The sequence below is a fragment of the Balaenoptera borealis genome (genome assembly GCF_965194805.1).
Source record: "Balaenoptera borealis genome assembly, chromosome: 2".
Lineage (NCBI taxonomy): Eukaryota > Metazoa > Chordata > Mammalia > Artiodactyla > Balaenopteridae > Balaenoptera > Balaenoptera borealis.
In genome coordinates, this window is record NC_138867.1 from 74,517,178 (window position 1) to 74,538,599 (window position 21,422).

Genomic DNA, 21,422 nt, shown 5'->3' on the forward strand with positions numbered 1-21,422 from the left:
TTTCCTTGGCACCTTGCAAATATCGCTTCATTGTTTCTTGCCATCTGTTGCTGCCTATCTGTCATTCTAATGTAGATAATTTGTATTTTACTCCCTCTGGTAGTTTTTAAAGTTCTGCTGTTTCATTACAATATGTTTAGGTCTATATTTATCCTTATTTATTCTACTTATACTTGAAGTGCATATCAACTAATGACATGTTTTTCCTTAATTCTGAAAAATCCTCAGCAATTGCCTTATCCCATATTTCTTTTTCAATTCTCTTTTTCTGGAGGATATTAGGATACTTTCCAGTATCTTACCTATTCTTTCATAATTTTTAACCTTGTCTTTCTGTGCTGAATTTTGGGTGAGCTTTTCAGTATTTACTACCCTTTCATTAATTCACTCTTTGATCCCAGCCTAAAATTATCCCATTTATTGCATCTTTTAATTTCAATAACTGTATTTTTAAATGTCAAGGTTTATATTTTTTCACATTTACCTATTCATATTTCATTTCTGTGTATATTTTGTGGACTCTTGTTATTTTTATTGATAATTTTGTCTGCACTAATTCTGGCCATTGTTAACCTACTCTCTTAAGCTCTTTGTCAGATTGTTTCATGAAATTAATTTCATCTGGAGCACATTTATATTCAAATAGTTGATTTTATTGATTGCCTTTATTTTCATTAGATTTATTCATGTGTTTTGAAATATTGGTTGGCAGACTCATTTTGAGTAGCAGGTTTTTTGTTTTCTTTTCTTTCTCCTCCTCTTTTCCCCTCCCTCTATAATCTCTTCACGTCTAATAGTACTGCAGTGGCTTCCACCCAAAACTTAGAGCCCCCATTCTGGAACTCAGACTTACAATAACAAAGTAATACGGGGGATATGGTCAGTCTAATCTCGGAGCCAAATGATGACTTGGCTCAGTTTCTGGCCAGGAGGCTGTATTGGTGTTTTCACTTACCCAGTCTTACAGCTTCATAAAACACTAACACAGGCGACAGTTGACAGAAACTGTTTCAGTCTGTTTTCAGGAAGTTGAGCTAGAGAGGCATCAATACATGCCACGTTCAGTCCCCCATCTCCTGTGAAACATTTTAGTTTCTCTTTATCCCACAGGAGCTGAAATTTCTGATGTCTCAGCATACTTCCAGACCCATAAGCCCAACAAGATCACTACTTCAGCACCTGTCCAGTCCCTTGATTTTTGTTCCATTTCCAGTTCACTAAAATATTATATTTGACCCTGGCTGTAATTTTTACTCTTCCCACCCTTTTTAAAAAAAAAAACTCCATCGTTGGTCTGTATTTAAAGTGGACTTTCCTCTGTGACGCTATTGTGCATCTTGAATTGGAAGTCCCGAACAGCTTGTTGGAGCAAGAGGAAGAAATAAAGAAATAATTTTGAGTTGTCATTCAGCAATTTTTAATGTCAATTAAGGCAAAAGTAACTTTTTTATTTACTGGCTTTCATTCTAGTTGTACAACTCATTGCTCTGAAAAATTCACTTTGATTGCCTTGAAGTGTTTCTTATTTAGATTGACTCAATTTTAGAACTGCTTGGTTTTGACTTGTAATTTGTTGCCAAATTTAATAACACTACCATAAGTATTGAAGAATATGCTTTTTGGAGGGAAAGTATAACAGCAAGGCTGGCAATGTTTTACTGTCAAAAGAGATATTATTTTATTAAAGGCTTCCCTACTGAACACTTCTATTAAAGCTTTTTGTGATCTACTCTGGATAATATTACTCTGCTTTCTCACAGAGTCTCTGCTTAATTCCCTAATATTTTTCACTCAACAAATATTTTATTGAGTGCCTATTATATGCCAGGTACTGTTCTATGCATAAAATATGGGCATATGATAGCAGACAAATCATATAAAGTCTCTAACTTCTTGGAGCTTACATTCTAGCTTATTGTAAATAATATCTTTGATCAAGCAGCATTTTTATTAATCACTAAACACTGAGGAAAGTTAGAATTCTGGGATTGGTTATTATGTGCTGTATTGGTAAGAGAAGTGCAGTTGGTGCTTCTAGGTTTACTTTTATTATCTTTCTACCCAGGTGCTATATCTAGAGGAACTCAATTGATTCTTCTTGTCACGTGCCTAGAACACTGACAAAAGAAATAACTACCCAAATCTGTACATGCTTGTGTCTTTCTATATATTTTCTATTGTAAATCTACAGTGGTAGAAGACTATCAGTTATTCTAATGCTATAGTTATGGAAGTTATGGACTTAAAATAAAGGTAATCCAGGAAAAGATAGATAATATATTTTGTTTGTCTAAAAATTAAACGTGCCACTTTTAGAAAACCACATTGAAATCTTCTAGCTTGAAAAACAAAGTTAAACTAAGAAGATGAAAGAAAAGTGTATTGTCAGTTTAAGCCTTGGTATTATGTTTTAAAACATAGTAGTCAAAGAAGGGTCCCATTTTTAATGAAATACAAGATGTGGATTAGAGTTTCTCTCATTAATTAGTTAGCTGTGTGGGGAATGACACTTAAAAGCAATTTTAGGGTGTTAGTTTTCATTGACTTACTCATTTTGTTCAGATTTGCTGCTGTGATTAATGAATTTTTGAGCAATGACGATTAGGTTAATTTGAGTTCATTACTCAAATACCAGGGCCTAACAGATGGAACACTAAACTGAAGGTCAGGAAATGTGGATTCCTGTCTAGGCTCACTGTTTACTTTCCCTGCAATTTGAATTTCTTCCTGCCTTGTAGAGATATTGCGGATTAATGTTACTGTGAATGAAATGCTTTAAAGGACAAGGATATAAAGTACTATGAAAGTTCATGTGGAAAAAAATAATAATTTAGAGAGAAAAATCTTTCTTGTTCACCTGGGAATAATATTTGGAATTGATAAACAACTTTTCAGTGGAAATTTAGATACTGTGCTCTACAGTTAGAAGAATAGCTTTTCCTTTCTGTTTTTTTTTTTTAATAATCATAATACCTATTATTTTGAATAGTGATTTCTAGATTTTTAAGTACTTTCTCATCCTAACTTCATATGATACTTACAAAAGCCCTTTGAATTAGACCATTTCTGTATAACCTCATGTAAAAAAAGATAATAATCTTTTCTTGGAGAGCTTAAGAGTGACTGGACACATTTATCTTATCCTTTAGCACTGATGTCATTTTAGAATTTCCCCATACAGGCAGGAGATCCTGTCATTCTTACCTCACCTCACCTCACCTCACCTCACCTCACCTCACTTCACCTCTTCATGGAGTTCAGAAATAACATATTTCCCAAGCATGCAACTTGATATTCTGATTTTCCTTAGGCCTTCAAAACACCATTGTTGACTTTGTTCTCTTAAGACCTGTTCCTGTAAATAGCTCCTAGCGTTTATTGCAGACTAGCAGAACAGCAGAAGAACTGCAGTTATTTCAGAAAAGGAATGTAAATAGGCTAAAAATCTACCACCCTCCGCGACTGTCCTTTAAGAATGTGGATATAAATCTGATCCTGTCTTATCCAAAATATGAGCTGCTCTTATTTTGTGACATACAGAAGCACACTCAGCATTCAAACAATTTCACAAAGGGAAAATACATTATTTGTATCATTTTTTAGTTTTCTCTAAGAATGCAAGGTAATTCAAAAAGCCAAGTTTAGTTGGCATTTACTCTGAATTTATGAGTCACCCATGATTTCGATGATGTTACTTCTTATTCCAAGTTTGCCCATTCCTGGCAAAGGGATGATACACAGGTGAACTGGCTAAGTTTCAGTACAAAGCTCTGTTGAATTGTAAACGTGTACACTGGGGACAGACAGTATAGGATTATGTATATATGATCGCGTCTATTGTCACATTGAATTTGCTTCTGAGATGAAATTCCTAAAATAGAGAAGAAAATATGTGTCAGGAGCTTGGAGGCCAGCTTTAGAATGTGGTCAGTGGAGATGCTGGGTCATAGGACTCAGTTTCTGAAGTGAGGTCACAAACTTTAAGGCCTTCAGGGGCCAGTCACCGGAATGAAGACAAATATAAGGCAATGGGGAATGGTGACAGTGGGGACCCGAGGAGTACAGGCGCTGCCTAGGGGCATTCACATTCAGATTATTAAAAACACTGTACTGGCCAAACAAAACACACATGCAGGCAGAAGTTCACTTTCCAGTGTGTGACGCCTGCTGTTAGGCCAAGTTCAGTTCCCTCAGCTGGTTTAGTGTGGTAGATCCCATTAGATCTGTCAAGTGTATGTTAGCATCTGAGGGGCTCTGGATCCTTGACTGAAAGAGTCACCGACCTTGTCACAGTGCCCTTACTGTTCACACTCTGTTCCTCTTCATCTTCCCATAGTGCCCATGTGCGGCTGCAACAGGCCCAGAGATACAGGAGCCTGAGGCCAGAACTCCACTCACAACAGGCTGGCGTATGAATCCTCAGCACTAGAAGGGGAACTGCAGTTAATATGGGGCGGCAGATGTTTGGTGTTATAAATAATGCAAATTTTTATTTTATCAGAACAGACTCTTTTTTTTTTTTTATTCAAACAGAAAGTCACAAAAATTATCATACTCATCAGTTCACTCAGTCCCATGTAATTATTTTTTTTTCTCATCTTGATCTTTTGTTAGCACTTTTATGAATTCATCAGTTTTCCATTAGAGTTCCAAAAATGCTTATTCATTCAGTTCAGCAGTTTGGTCAATTACCAGAAACCTGTACTTGTCAGAGTCTTTTCCATGAATTCCTTGAAGATGAAACCGTTTTATAGGAACATTTTTGCGAAAGCATCAGAGTACACCCAGAACTGTCTGTAAATGACAAAAAACTTAAAAATGACCACGGTTAAAGATTTGATGAAAGTTCATAATGATGCAATTGACAAAGAAATTTAGTTATTTCTGAGATATGCGTTTTAAAGTAATAACTAGAATTATGACTTAAAACATTATACCAGAACATATAAGATTTTTAGAAATTTCATGTAATGTCTGAAACATTTATATTAACATATTTCCATACAAATAACCCAAAGAAAGTTTAGTATTAGCTGTTTTTTTGTTTGTTTTTTTATACTGCAGGTTCTTATTAGTCATCAGTTTTACACACATCAGTGTATACATGTCAATCCTAATTGCCCAATTCAGCACACCACGATCCCCACCCCACCGCAGTTTTCTCCCCTTGGTGTCCATACGTTTGTTCTCTACATCTGTGTCTCAACTTCTGCCCTGCAAACCGGTTCATCTGTACCATTTTTCTAGGTTCCACATACATGTGTTAATATACGATATTTGTTTTTCTCTTTCTGACTTACTTCACTCTGTACGACAGTCTCTAGATCCATCCACATCTCAACAAATGACTCAATTTCGTTCCTTTTTATGGCTGAGTAATATTCCATTGTATATATGTACCACATCTTCTTTATCCATTCGTCTGTCGATGGGCATTTAGGTTGCTTCCATGACCTGGCTCTTGTAAATAGTGTTGCAATGAACATTGGGGTGCATGTGTCTTTTTGAATTATGGTTTTCTCTGGGTATATGCCCAGTAGTGGGATTGCTGGATCATATGGTAATTCTATTTTTAGATTTTTAAGGAACCTCCATACTGTTCTCCATAGTGGCTGTATCAATTTACTTCCCACCAACAGTGCAAGAGGGTTCCCTTTTCTCCACACCCTCTCCAGCATTTGTTGTTTGTAGATTTTCTTATGGTGCCCATTCTAACTGGTGTGAGGTGATACCTCATTGTAGTTTTGATTTGCATTTCTCTAACAATTAGTGATGTTGAGCAGCTTTTCATGTGCTTCTTGGCCATCTGTATGTCTTCTTTAGAGAAATGTCTATTTAGGTCTTCTGCCCGTTTTTGGATTGGGTTGCTTGTTTCTTTAATATTGAGCTGCATTGCATGAGCTGTTTATATATTTTGGAGATTAATTCTTTGTCCGTTGATTCGTTTGCAAATATTTTCTCCCATTTTGAGGGTTGTCTTTTCGTCTTGTTTATGGTTTCCTTTGCTGTGCAAAAGCTTTTAAGTTTCATTAGGTCCCATTTGTTTATTTTTGTTTTTATTTCCATTACTCTAGGAGGTGGATCAAAAAAGATCTTGCTGTGATTTATGTCAAAGAGTGTTCTTCCTATGTTTTCCTCTAAGAGTTTTATAGTGTCTGGTCTTACATTTAGGTCTCTAATCCATTTTGAGTTTATTTTTGTGTATGGTGTTAGACAGTGTTCTAATTTCATTCTTTTACATGTAGCTGACCAGTTTTCCCAGCACCACTTATTGAAGAGACTGTCTTTTCTCCATTGTATATCTTTGCCTCCTTTGTCATAGATTAGTTGACCATAGGTGCTTGGGTTTATCTCTGGGCTTTCTATCTTGTTCCATTGATCTATGTTTCGGTTTTTGTGCCAGTACCATATTGTCTTGATTACTGTAGCTTTGTAGTATAGTCTGAAGTCAGGGAGTCTGATTCCTCCAGCTCTGTTTTTTTCCCTCAAGACTGCTTTGGCTATTCGGGGTCTTTTGTGTCTCCATACAAATTTTAAGATGATTTGTTCTAATTCCATAAAAAATGCCATTGGTAATTTGATAGGGATTGCATTGAATCTGTAGATTGCTTTGGGGAGTATAGTCATTTTCACAGTATTGATTCTTCCAATCCAAGAACATGGTATATCTCTCCATCTGTTGGTATCATCTTTAATGTCTTTCATCAGTGTCTTATAGTTTTCTGCATACAGGTCTTTTGTCTCCCTAGGTAGGTTTATTCCTAGGTATTTTTTTCTTTTTGTTACAATGGTAAATGGGAGTGTTTCCATAATTTCTCTTTCAGATTTTTCATCATTAGTGTATAGGAATGCAAGAGATTTCTGTGCATTAATTTTGTATCCTGCAACTTTACCAAATTCATTGATTAGCTCTAATAGTTTAATGGTGGCAGTTTTAGGATTCTCTATATATAGTATCATGTCATCTGCAAACAGTGACAGTTTTACTTCTTCTTTTCCAACTTGTATTCCTTTTATTTCTTTTTCTTCTCTGATTGCCGTGGCTAGGACTTCCAAAACTATGTTGAATAATAGTGGTGAGAGTGGACATCCTTGTCTTGTTCCTGATCTTAGAGGAAATGCTTTCAGTTTTTCACCATTGAGAATGATGTTTGCTGTGGGTTTGTCGTATATGGCCTTTATTATGTTGAGGTAGGTTCCCTCTCTGCCCACTTTCTGGAGAGTTTTTATCATAAATGGGTGTTGAATTTCGTCAAAAGCTTTTTCTGCATCTATTGAGATGATCATATGGTTTTTATTGTTCAATTTGTTAATATGGTGTATCACATTGATTGATTTGCGTGTATTGAAGAATCCTTGCATCCCTGGGATAAATCCCACTTGATCGTGGTGTATGATCGTTTAATGTGTTGTTGGATTCTGTTTGCTAGTATTTTGTTGAGGATTTTTGCATCTATATTCATCAGTGATATTGGTGTGTAATTTTCTTTTTTTGTAGTATCTTTGTCTGGTTTTGGTATCAGGGTGATGGTGGCCTCATAGAAAGAGTTTGGGAGTGTTCCTTCCTCTGCAGTTTTTTGGAAGAGTTTGAGAAGGATGGGTGTTAGCTCTTCTCTAAATGTTTGATAGAATTCACCTGTGAAGCCATCTGGTCCTGGACTTTTGTTTGTTGGAAGATTTTTAATCACAGTTTCAATTTCATTGCTTGTGAATGGTCTGTTCATATTTTCTATTTCTTCCTGGTTCAGTCTTGGAAGGTTATACCTTTCTAAGAATTTGTCCATTTCTTCCAGGTTGTCCATTTTATTGGCATAGAGTTGCTTGTAGTAGTCTCTTAGGATGCTTTGTATTTCTGCGGTGTCTGTTGTAACTTCTCCTTTTCATTTCTAATTTTATTGATTTGAGTCCTCTCCCTCTTTTTCTTGATGAGTCTGGTTAATGGTTTATCAATTTTGTTTATCTTCTCAAAGAACCAGCTTTTAGTTTGATCTTTGCTATTGTTTTCTTTGTTTCTATTTCATTTATTTCTGCTCTCAGAACAGACTATTTCTATGCTTTAACTTGCTTTTATTTCCTTTGAATTTTGATAATGACGTACAAGGGAGGGGGAAGGGGGAGCTGGGACGAAGTAAGAGAGTGGCGTGGACATATAAACACTACCAAATGTAAAATAGATAGCTAGTGGGAAGCAGCCGCATAGCACAGGGAGATCAGCTCGGTACTTTGGACCACCTAGAGGGGTGGGATAGGGATGGTTGGAGGGAGGTGCAAGAGCGAGGGGATATGGGGATATATGTATACGTATAGCTGATTCACTTTGTTATACAGCAGCAACTAACACCATTGTAAAGCGATTATACTCCGATAATGATGTTAAAAAAAAAAGGACACATTCTTTTTTTTTTTTTTTTAAACATCTTTATTGAAGTATAATTGCCTTACAATGGTGTGTTAGCTTCTGCTTTATAACAAAGTGAATCAGTTATACATATACAATATGTTCCCATTTCTCTTCCCTCTTGCATCCCCCTCCCTCCCACCCTCCCCATCCCACCCCTCTAGGTGGTCACAAAGCACCGAGCTGATCTCCCTGTGCTATGCGGCTGCTTCCCACTAGTTATCTATTTTACATTTGGTAGTGTATATATGTCCATGACACTCTCTTACCCTGTCACATCTCACCCCACCCCCTCCCCATATCCTCAAGTCCATTCTCTAGTAGGTCTGTGTCTTTATTCCCGTCTTGCCACTAGGTTCTTCATGGCTTTTTTTTTTTTTTCCCCTTAGATTCCGTATATATGTGTTAGCATACTGTATTTGTTTTTCTCTTTCTGACTTACTTCACTCTGTATTACAGACTCTAACTCCATCCACCTCATTACAAATACCTCCATTTCATTTCTTTTTATGGCTGAGTAATATTCCATTGTATATATGTGCCACATCTTCTTTACCCATTCATCTGTCGATGGACATTTAGGTTGCTTCCATGACCTGGCTATTGTAAATAGAGCTGCAATGAACATTTTGGTACATGACTCTTTTTGACCTATGGTTTTCTCAGGGTATATGCCCAGTAGTGGGATTGCTGGGTCGTATGGTAGTTCTATTTGTAGTTTTTTAAGGAACCTCCATACTGTTCTCCATAGTGGCTGTATCAATTTACATTCCCACCAACAGTGCAAGAGTGTTCCCTTTCCTCCACACCCTCTCCAGCATTTATTGTTTCTAGATTTTTTGATGATGGCCATTCTGACCGGTGTGAGATGATATCTCATTGTAGTTTTGATTTGCATTTCTCTAATGATTAATGATGTTGAGCATTCTTTCATGTGTCTGTAGGCCAAAAAAACCAACAACCCAATCCAAAAATGGGCAGAAGACCTAAATAGACATTTCTCCAAAGAGACACAGTCTTATTCCAAAAACAGAAATTGCTTTGCCAGAGTTTCCTTCCCACAGGTATTGTTACAGAATGGACACATATTCTGTGCTTCAAATAATTGATTCTAAAACCAGTGCATTGCTTAAAATAATGCCACTGTATCAGTGACATTTTTCCGTTTTCCCTTTGTTGGATGATTCAGGACTGTTCTGTTTACTCTTCCTGTCTGTCCAGTGGAAACAGAAAAAGTTAGGATATTTGAATGAGCTTTCCTTGGATTCTTCACAAATTCTTTATATAAATATTTCTGTAGGACTTTATAAGCAAGCAAACAGAACAATTATACTGAATGACTTATACAGAATCAGGAAAGTAGAGGAAATACAAATATATCTGATAATAAACAGTAAAGATGCAGTTATATTTGCTTTAGATTAATATTATCTTTTCAGATAATTAAGACATTAATAGGTTATTCAATGAGGTGTTTCAGTTTGGTGGATAATTGCACAGGCTACATGGAAGCAAAAAGCCATGCTCTGTTCTAACTCAAACAAAAGCCCAGAGAAAGAGAGGAAGGATGAGGCAAAGCCTGCAGCCAGCCAGTTTGAACCGGCACTAGTTGGTAATGACAGGGAGAGCCAAGGTGGGACCCGCAGAGAGGAGGAAGGCGCAGAAGGGGAATTACATTCATTCAGCCTGGGCTCGTTTCAGGGTTCGCTGTGAAGGCCATTTAGAAGCTCTCATTTAAATGTGTGGTTACGCGGGCATCATGTTCTCACAAACTTCTTATTCTTCTGTGAAAGAAACACAGAAAAAGCTGTTTGCTCTAGAGCAGAGCTGTCTACATTTCTCCCCCCCCCCCCCCCGGGATTTGCCCTTTTCTCCCCGTCCTGTTTAGAGCAGAATATGAATACTGATAAAAGGGAATCCTTAGTTTTGAACATTTCCTGAGAAAAAAAAACACAAAAGCAAAATATAAATAGAACCTGCTTCTAGAGAATTCCTAAGCAGGCTGTGCCAAGTAAAAGCACTTCTTTTAAATGTTGTAAAAGCAGACGTCACCATGCAAAGCAAATGAAACTTCACTTCAGACCATGTCTAACTGCAATGTTGTAGACTGTGCATCAGAGACGCCCATTTGCCGTCCATCAACAGACAGGAAATCACTTATAACCCTCTGTGAGGATTAAAGTCACAAAAGATTTTAAGGAAATGAAATTGGTTGATGGTAAATGATCAGTCTTGTGAAAATGTGTAATACACATAGCTATTTTTTAAAATGAGAATGACCTTTAGGAATGAGTTAAATTGAGTGGGCAACAGAGTGTGGCTGTGGGGCTTCTGGTATATTTCAAACTCATCATTCTCAAATCAGTTCTGTCTCATTAATTTTGGTTTTACTACTACTAGGCAACAATCCAAAACCATTTAAAACCTGCTAGATGGTTACCACTCTAGGAGTCACTGCCAGCATGGTCCCCCAACTGAAAATACAAGAGACAGAATTGGGAGAACAGTCTAACCCCCATTCTCAGCCACGCGCATATCTTAGGAATTTAAAGATGCGACTTCAGAGCAGACTCTCATGCAGAACAAGGGTGGCCTAAATTCAGGTGCGCATGAAATAAAACCCGTAGCTAACTTGACATTGCATTTCATAGAAGCCATCCAGGATGAGCTCATAGTGTTATAACAATTTTGGAAGCTAAAATATGATGATGAAATTGATTTTTAATTTTCCATGGTAATTGTGGTCACAAAAATCCTAGGTAATCTAATTATCTTATTTTAGCCATTGATTTCTATCTTTCTCCTCATAAAGCCTTATGTTAGAGCATTCACGAGAAAACCATACCCTTCTTTTTATTCTCCCCACTCTTTGATAGATAACCATCGAGTAAGGAATTGTCTAGAAGTAAAAGGGTGAAGCCAAAAGCCTAGCTAATCTAATCCAAAGTGTGAATAATTAGAATTATTAACTAGCCAAGTCACTAACACCATTCACTCGTCAAGCAGTTTATGAAACTAACCACGAGTATTGTAAGTGTTAAGTGCTAAGATGATAGCAAAGACATTCATGATGACCCTATATAATCTTTAGCTTAAATACATGTACTTGACAATTAACTAACAATGGCAGTCAGCATTCAGTTAAGAAAACTCTAAGTAGCAGACACAATAAGGAGTTAGTTCTAGAAAAATAGTGGGCCATGTATATTTGGAGAAGATGCCATAACTTATGTTGTTCCCTGGCGGAGGGTAGATTTGACTAAAAGAGAGATGAGGAGGAGAAATGAATATGAAATATTTACGGAAGAGTTGAGGAATTTCTCTGAGTTAGTAGTAGGTTCTGAGTTTGAGACTAGTGAGAAGTTTAAGTGTACAGATAAAGTGGGGTCAGGTTGAAGATTGTAAAGTTAATCTTTATGGAGCAAGGCTCACAAACCGAAATGCCTGCAAGAGACCAGAAAAGCTATTTAAGTGAGTCTCTAGGGACTGTGGTAACCCGTAACTGCATGCCCTTTCTAGGTGGAAGCCATTTTCCAACTCAGACCAATCATTCCCTATGGCAAGGACTTCTGACTTTTTAAGAAAAATTGAGTATCTGAACTGTTGTGTGAAATATCCGGATTTTTAAAACACTAAGCAGATCAAACAAAACCTACCTGGAAGCTGATTTCAGCCTATGACACTACAGCTACAATTTGTGTAGGAAAAGGTGAGCCTTGCAGCTTTTTCATCAGGCCAGAGAACGTGATGAATATTTCAGGAAGGTTTCACAATGGTTGCCTCTAGGTGGTTTTGAATAGGAGAGAGCTACAGCCTCCAGGAAGTCTTTTCTGCCCCTTCTCCAACTAGGAGCTACAAATAATCACCAAGACTTGGAGATTGATTAAGCTAGTTTTCACATGTGTTTCTTGAGGGTGCTTTGGCCTGGAGGGAAAAGTATAGATTACCTCTTTAATACTAGCCTTTTCCTGTCCCTCATAAAAATGTCCTTTGTCAGCAATATCTGCTCTGCCTGCCTCTAGCCATACTTCACTTTTAATTGCCAATAAAATTGAACAGTGAGGGGTGAATGGATGGGTGAGTTGGCTGGTTGGTTGGTTGTTCTGAGGATGTTCTGAGATCTGGGATGTAGAAGGAAAGCTTTAACCCCTGGTCTTTGAATTGGAAGTCTTGGAACCAAGTCTCAGTTCTTCTCTTCCTGGCTTTATGACCGTGGACAAATCATTCAGCTTACTGAACCTGACAGACTCTTCTCCAGCCTGGGGCCATAGCACACGCTGTGTTTCCTTGGCCTGCAAAACCTCTCTTACCTTTACCCGGCTGCCACTTTCTTGTCTTTAAGATGACAGCTAAAATGTCACTTCTTCAAAGAGGCCTCCGATGACCTTCCCATCTAAAGTGGAGCCTGTACTCATTTCCTAGGGCTGCTGTAGCAAAGTACCACAACTTGGACAGTTTAAAACAACAGAAATTAATTCTCTCACAGTTCTGGAGGCTAGAAATCTGAAATCACAGTGTCAGCAGGACCGTTCCCCCTCTAAAGGCTCTAGGGAAGAATCCTTCCTTGCCTCTTCATAGTTTTTGGTGATTTCCAGCAATCCTTGGCATTCCTTGGCTTGTAGCTGCACTACTCCAGTTTCTGTCTGTGTCATCACATGGACTTCTTCCCTGTATGTGTCTATTTGTCTTCATATTTTTTTTTAATATTTATTATTTATTTATTTAGGCTACGCCAGGTCTTAGTTGCGGCTCGCGCACTTCTTCGTTGTGGCATGCGGACTCTTAGTTGCGGCATGCATATGGGATCTAGTTCCCCGACCAGGGATCGAACCCTGGCCCCCTGCTTTGGGAGCGTGGAGTCTTACCCAGTGAACCACCAGGGAAGTCCCCATATGGCCTTCTTATCAGGATACCAGTCATTGGATTTAGGGCCCACTCTAAGCCAGTATGACCTCATCTAAACTAAGACCCTGTTTCCAAATAAAGTCAATTTCTGAGGCTCCAGGTAGATCTGAATTTTGGGGTGACACTATTCAAACTAGCACAAGCTCCCCTTTTATTTTTAAAAATGCAATTCCAAAATTCCTAAGCAAAATGGTACCAGGCCTTACCTGGCCAACGAACTGAATTTCTTCGTATTCAAAAGACAGATTTTTCTTCTTTCTTTCTTTTTCTTTAGTATTCTAAGGAGGCCTAAAATACCAAAATTTAATAGAGGTAGGAGGAAGAGAATGCAGGTTCTGAAACAGCATGGAGAAGGTCATGGTAGTCTATTCTTGTCACAGGTATATTTATCCCCCGGATAAGGAGGACAGTGTTGCAGGGTGAATGAGAACCCATATGTCTGTCCTATCTTCCTGCATCATCAGTTATCAATATTATTTCACAGCATAATAAAATTAATATATAGTTAAAGTTAAATAAGCATGATGATATTAAGCAACATGTAAATTCACATAGTATTTAGGATTAAGTATGACACACACACAAAAGAAGTCTTTGTCAAGGATACAGCCCCAGACTTCCCAAGAAGAGTCAGACATGCATATTCTTCTCCAAAAGAGGTACATGAATAGAAAAGTTTGAGATATGCTAAATGTGTTATAACTTGACTTCACAACGACCCCACAAGATAAATATAATTTTAAAGATGTAGATACTGAAGTTCAGAAAGTTGAATAACTTCCCTGACATCACTGTTAGCTGTTGGTAATATTAAAATTTGAATCCAGGACTCTGATTCAGAAGGATGAAATCTTTATGTTATATAAGGAAGAGATTTAGGAGCAAGCAAATGCAAAGGAGGGCATGCCAATAACATAAAATATCAAACAGATCAAGTTGGATGAGGACTGAAAAGTAGTTTTGTTGGCTACTTGGTGACTATGGAACCTAGATTAAAGAAGGTTGAAAATGAATGTGAACCAGAATGGTATACAACTGTTCATCAACCAGAATGACTAAAATTAAGAAAAAACAAACATACAATTCCAGGTGTTGCCAGTGGGGATTTCTGCTAAACATATAAATCACATGCCTATCCTACAACCCATCAATTTTACTTTTAAATATATACCCAAGATAAATATGCCATAGAAGACAAGTCTGTAAGATATTTATTGTAGCTTTATTCATAGTATTCCCAAATTGTAAATAACCCAAATGTCCATAGGAAGTAGAATGGATACATTTTGGTATATTCACTCAGTGGTATACTACACAGCAATTAAAAATGGAGTGAAATACTATTACATACAACAACATGGATGAATCTCACAGACATTTGTTAAGAGAAATAAACCAGACATGAAATAGTACATACTATAGTTCAAGAACAGGCAAAACTAACTGATGGTAATACAGGTGAATATGGTGATTTCCTTAAAGCTGCAGGGTACTGACAGGGAAGGGTCACAAGTGAACCTTATAAGATGTTAGAAGTGTTCTATATCTTGATCTTGGTGGTGGTTTTGTGGGTATATATAGATGTAAAATTTTATCTAATTGCAATTAAAGATTCCTGAGATCTACTGTATGTAAGGTAGACTTTAATTTTAAATATTTGAAATGAACATTTTTCTTACGGTATCCTCATGAGCTGGATGGGGAACAAGGAGGTAGTAAATAAAGAGAATATATTTTTTAAAGAAGAAAGAAAGAAGGAATCAGGCCAGAAGGTCCAATATCTGGATAATAGTAGATCTAGAAAGTATGAAAAGAGAAAATAGAGGGGAGGAAATTATCAAAGAAATAATATAATAAAAAATTCCCAGAATTGAAGACTGTGATTCATAAAAGCCCTTCAAATGCTTAGCAAACAAAACCAAACAAGGCACATAATCATCATGACATTTTAGAACACTGTAATAAAAAAAAAGGTGTAAAAGTTTCCAGAGGAACCCACGCCCAGTGTCGCACGTTAGGGATCAGAATGGTGTCAGACTTCTTAACAGCAGTGCTGGAGGACAAAAAATTAAATTAATAACTTTAGAATTCTGACAGTAAATTGTTTCTGTATCACAGCTACTTTCCCAGCTAAATTAGTATTCAATTGACAGAAAAAGTAAAACATTTTCAGTCATACAAGACCTCAAAGAATGATCTCTGTGTACTCTCACGTAGCTACTAGAGATGTGCTTCACTAAAAGAAGGAGGGAAACAGAGGGAAATATGGAATCCAGAATGCAAGGGAAATCTCAGGATGATAGCTGCACAGCAGGCCTTAGAGAGCAGCTGGTCTGTTATGAACCTTCTAAAACAATTTTTCTCTTAAAACCATGTACATGAATTTCTTTTAATGAATTTAAAAATGAATTGGGCTTAGATGGTAGAGGTAATAAATGGGAGAGCAGAGTCCCAGAATAGGTTACCAGAAGAGGGATTTGGTTATGAGCACAGGTGTAGAAAAGAGATGGGACATCCCTTTCCCTGTTACAGGGAAACTCTAAGGGTTCTTTGCATAATAAGATGTCCGTGCACATGATGGCTAGATTTGGTTTACAGTCTGACCCAAGTATTTTGAGATGCTTTTATATAAGTCAGAAAATGAAGAAAAAAATCATGGTATTTTAGAGCAATATGGTAAGGTATGTTCGCTTGCATCCAGCCCAACCCTCTTAATTTTAAAATGGATTTTGTTCCATTGACTGTTTGGAAGTGACTCAGTAAAGTACACGGTGCTCTGATGTGGAGTTTCTTTGACAAAGGAAGGATGACTTCACTCATGCTTGATTAACCATTTCCAGAATAATGCATTGTTAAACATGGACTTGGTACAATGGCTGGTCCATAATTCCTGTCAGTATCTTAACAATCAAATGTTTCTGAATATAGGAGAGCTGGCAATCAATTCATAATTATGGTAGTTATCTCAATGAAAAATATAGTAATGAGTAGATTTAAAAGTTTCATGCTTCATTTTAAACTGTTTTTGTCTCCTGGATCCAATTGAATATATATATGGAGAGAAAGAGAGAGAGAGAGAGAGGTATAGAGTGTATATATTGCTGTACATTAAGGGAATCACACCACCCTGTTCACCGTGGAGAGGAAGTTGTCCAGGTGAAAGATAATAATAGAAGGAGGGGGAAGGATTGACATATTCCAGAGGTACTTGAAAAGTATAGCTGATAGAATTTGAGAATTAATTGCACAGGATGAAAAATAAAAGGAGTCAAGGTCTTGAGTAACTGGATGAATGGTGGAGCCATTGACTAGGACACAGGACACTGGAGTAGTAGGAGTACTTTTGATGGAGAGGATCAGAATTTTAGTGTGGAGCCTTGTAGGAAGAGGTTATGCCTGAGTATATATCTTGCATTAATTCCTTGATCATAAATAATCACTTTATAAATAATGTTCTGTTATCTGTATCTCTCTTCCTATAGATGAGAGGCTAATTGAATAAAACATTAATGCTGACTATTTCATTTTACTGCCATCAACAGAAATAAGCCTCAGTCTTCTTTTATATCCTTATTCCTACTTTGCAGAACAAAGAATAACCCCTTTAGAACGTTTGTGGTTAAGACATAAAAACAGTAAGAGGGAGGGCATCTGGTGTGTGACCCAGCCTTGATATAGATCGGCTCATCTTAGCTTCTAGATGATCGATCCACTGTTCCCAACTAAGAAATGTTTCTTCTGATCTTTAATCTCTTCCATAGCGCCCATCTCAATGCTAGTTATTCTCTGCCTGCTAGGTAAGAACTAGTTGGATTGGGTTGTAGAGAGGTAATGAGACTGCTAGTTTTTCAACGAGTCAGAAACAAGGCAGAATTATGGATTCTTTTTAAAGTGACACAAAATTTTGAGGATGCCTGTTCCTCCTACTTTATTGAGGAAAGAATGAATAAAATTTCATCAATTACTGTGGATCCTTGAAAATAGACTATATAATTTTAAACATTTCCTTGAAATCTTAAGTTTTAAATTTAGTACCATTTATCATTACTTATCTCATAAGCCTACTAAATTCTATTTTATTTTAGTCACTGCTTACTCGTAAAAATTAGAATTTTACTTAAGTTAATGCAATTTCTGTTTTATTGGAAACAAAGACTGTGAGTAAATTGACACATAGTTAATATTTAGAAAAAAAAAACCAAATAACTTTAAATGGTGCAAGCAATCAAATGAATAGGTCTCCAATTCAAATTTAATTTCTAAATCACAGATTCGTCAACATTTCCAAATGAGTTGATACCCTACATGAAATAAATTCAACAAATATTTTTAAATTAAATAATAAGTAATATTTTATTAAATTAATTTTTTACTGGGGTATGGTTGCTTTACAATGTTATGTTAGCCTCCACTGCACAACAAAATGAATCAGCCATACACATACAGATATCCCCTCTCTTTTGGACTTCCCTCCCATTTAGGTCACCACAGTGCATTAGGTAGAGTTCCCTGTGCTATACAGTATGTTCCCATCAGTTGTCTATTTTAAACATAGTATCAATAATGTATATGTGTCAATCCCAGTCTCCCAATTTCTCCCTCCCCTTTACCCCTTGGTATCCATAAGTTTGTTCTCTACATCTGTATCTCTATTTCTGCTCTGCAAATAAGATCATCTATACCATTTTTCTAGATTCCACATATACGCGTTATTATATATTTGCTTTGCTCTTTCTGACTTCACTCTGTATGACACTCTCTAAATTATTGCTTTAAATAATAAATATTTCTTTAAATTAAATACTTAACAAATATTTATAAATTCTCACTAGATCTTAGCCAATGTACTAAGTATTAGGGATACCTCAATAAACAAGACATGAGCCCTGCCCTCAAAGTGCTTAAATCTGAGCTGAGAATTTATTAAATCCACTTACATGGAGTTGGACCTATTTTTAAGGATATATATTATGCTGTATATAAAGCTATATTAATTTTTCCACACAATGGATTATTTGCTGTAATACTCTCATGCCAATCAATGGCAATATAGATAAAGCTCAGTTATTTGTCATTATTGAAGTAGAAATTTTCTCTGAAGATGAAGAGTTGAAATTTCTATGCAGGCTTAAAATTAATGAAAATTTTTTATGGACATCCAGAGCTCCATTATACAAAGAAGTGATAGTTGCCCATAGTCTACACTGAATCTTTAAAAATTCTCTCTCTCTCATTTTAGTGCTGACTTTGCTGCCAAGATAGAGCTCCACTTCTAACCTCTGTCCTGCTGCCACCCCTCCACCTCAGTGTTTTCTTTCTGGTTTTCTTTTGGTTTCTGCCACTTCTCCAGAGAATCTTCACTTTAGTTCCACACAGCTGACTGTTTATGGACATCATTTGGCAGTTGGCATGCTCTTTTCCTTGTGATCAATCATGGGATACCATTTATTCTCTCTGAGCCCTTTTTATTTTTCTTACAACTTTCTGTTCAAGGGTGGTCATTGTGTTAAATCTCATTTGTGCCTCAGGGTGGGACCATGGGAAAGATTGGGGTATGTGGGAAGGTGAGCAACTTTGAAGTTTGACTCAGCCTGGATACCTGAAGCTGCTATAAGGCTGATCTGTAGATACCCAACATGTAGAATATGATCAAGTACGATTCATCTTCCCTAAGTCCTTGTCTTATTTCAAATAGTATTTTTATAACCCTCTCAGGAGAATAAGATTTTCTCCTTTGGGGCACGAATTCTCTGTGTGGATAATAATAAGAGGATAATACCAAAATATCCCCTCAAATGCCTACCATTTAGATACAGGAGTAAACTTTTATGTAGATCTTGACCTGTTTATGTTGACTTGCCCTGTTTTCTTATACATAGCCTTCTTTTGTGTTATTTCCTTTATGCTGCTGAATGGTCTATAGAAGGAATTCTTCATTTTTAAAAATTTTAAAAGAGAGGCACTTGGATTTTATGTTGATAATTGTTGTGTCACCTAGTTTATCAGTTCAAGAATATAAATTTTAGTATTAATATAAATTTAAAACAGTTTAATAAAATTTATTCATTGAAAAGAACAGTTTGAAGCACTTGTGAGAGTCACTAGCTTTGACCAAGTATATAAGAACACTGGTATTAACAGAAATATTCTTTAAAGCCATGCGGCAAATCTCAGTTCTGTCTCCACATTCAAAGAACTAATGGCAGTCCTTGCCTGAATTTTAGCAGTTATCATGGAACAGCATAAAAGCAGCAGAGAATAGCAAAAAGAGCATCGAGTTAGTGGTCAGATAAGCCCAATCCAAATTCTGTCATTGGTTAGCTGTAAAGCCTTTGAGTTTCTGTTTCCTTAGCTATCACACAGGGGTAATAACCTAATAGGACTGTTATGAAGATTAAAATGAAATAACCTATCTACAGAAACCACAGAAAGCCCACCACACCTGAGAAACCCAATAAGTGTTGATTACTTTCCTCCTGGTTTATTTGAGTCAAAACATTGCCCAGGGACTTCCCTCGTGGCGCAGTGGTTAAGGATCCACCTGCCAATGCAGGGGACACAGGTTTGATCCCTGGTCTGGGAAGATCCCACATGCCGGGGAGCAACTAAGCCCGTGCGCCACAACTACTGAGCCTACGCTCTATAGCCCGCGAGCCACAACTACTGAAGCCTGTGCACCTAGAGCCCGTGTTCCACAACAAGAGAAGCCACGACAGTGAGAAGCCCACGCACCGCAACAGAGAGTAGCCCCACTCGCCGCAACTAGAGAAAGCCCGCGCACAGCAATGAAGACCCAACGCAGCCAAAAATTAAATTAAATTAAAAAAAAATTAAAACATTGCCCAATGTCCCCATAATACTCAATAGTTTCAGACAGTTCTGGGGTTTATATACTCACTTCTAGACCCAGGAATACTGGGTCTTCTTGGAGGAACTAGTTTATTTTTAGTGCAGGTTTTGGTTTGGTTTTATATTAACTGACCTGCTGAAATAATGAAGACTCTCGACAATTTATAAACATCCTGATGTTTCTACTTTAAGAACAGTTATGCAAAATTAAAACACAATTCAAACTGAGAAAAATCTGAGAAACTCGTAGGAAATGTGACTTCATTTATACAATAGTATCCTCTATTTCTTTAAAATATGATTTTATTGACTAACAAGTTATTTACCAATTGGAAATAACTGGAGTCTTTAGTTGCTAGCTGTTCATCAACTTTCCAATTTGAGACTCTCTTTAACTTCAATTTTTTGAAATTAATTTTAACTTGCCCTTTAATTTCAAATATTAAATGTCTTTAACAGATTCTCATGACAACACAGATGAAATTTGCATTTGTGGCTTCACTTTTTTCCAAAGATTTTTATGAACTGGAAATAGTAAAATATGCTAGCCTAAATTCTACAATTCTGGCCCTTTCCTTCATCCCATCAGGCAATGAGCTTTGTTGCTTGCAGTGTTCAGAGCACAACCTTGTTGGATTAATGGTACAGTGGAGAAATCTAGGTACACACACTTATTCTTCTGATTTGAATAAAATGTATAATCTTAGTTTTTGTTTTCATCACAGATTTATGCTGTCTGATAAAAGAACATGGCTTGTTCATATAATACTCAACTTCTCAGTTTCCTTATGAGCAGGTGATTAGATGCTTTAGTTCTTGTGGGCTGGCTAATGAGATTATAAACTGCTATAATACCTCAGGAGCCCTCACTCTGTATCACAGGTATCCTGTTTCTTCCAGAGGGCCACATGTTCTACACATAGAGCAGGCTTCATTTATTAGAGCTGTCTTTTTCTAAATAATACATATCCCTCACCAGAATTGATTCAGTCATGTCACTTTCCAGGTATGCTGTTGTTGCTTTAGACCCTGCAGATGCATCTATTTTGCTACTAATGAATCTAATGACCTCTGTGAAATTACGGATAAGGTCAATGCAACTTGCCCAGCATTTGAAGAATAGCAATTCAAGTGAAAAGTTTAAAAAGTTGTATATAGAAGTTTAGCTATTTGATTTGATTTGAAGTAAAAGTATGAATTGAGACTAATTAACCATGAAAATAATGTATGCCTTTCCTTTATAATAATTGTTATAATTTTCTTGCATAAT

The 21,422-nt window shown here is 36.8% G+C and overlaps 1 protein-coding gene and 1 long non-coding RNA gene across 2 annotated transcripts in view; one reads left to right on the top strand and one right to left on the bottom strand.

The window, feature by feature from the left end:
- Positions 1-21,422, top strand: part of ADGRV1 (adhesion G protein-coupled receptor V1) — a 566,898-nt gene that overhangs the window by 339,056 nt on the left and 206,420 nt on the right. The window lies entirely within an intron of this gene.
- LOC309622577 overlaps positions 9,409-21,422 on the bottom strand; it is a 38,682-nt gene continuing 26,668 nt past the window's right edge. Inside the window, exon 3 of the long non-coding RNA XR_014240994.1 lies at positions 9,409-15,356. This is a non-coding gene — a long non-coding RNA (uncharacterized lncRNA). The remainder of the gene's footprint in view (positions 15,357-21,422) is intronic.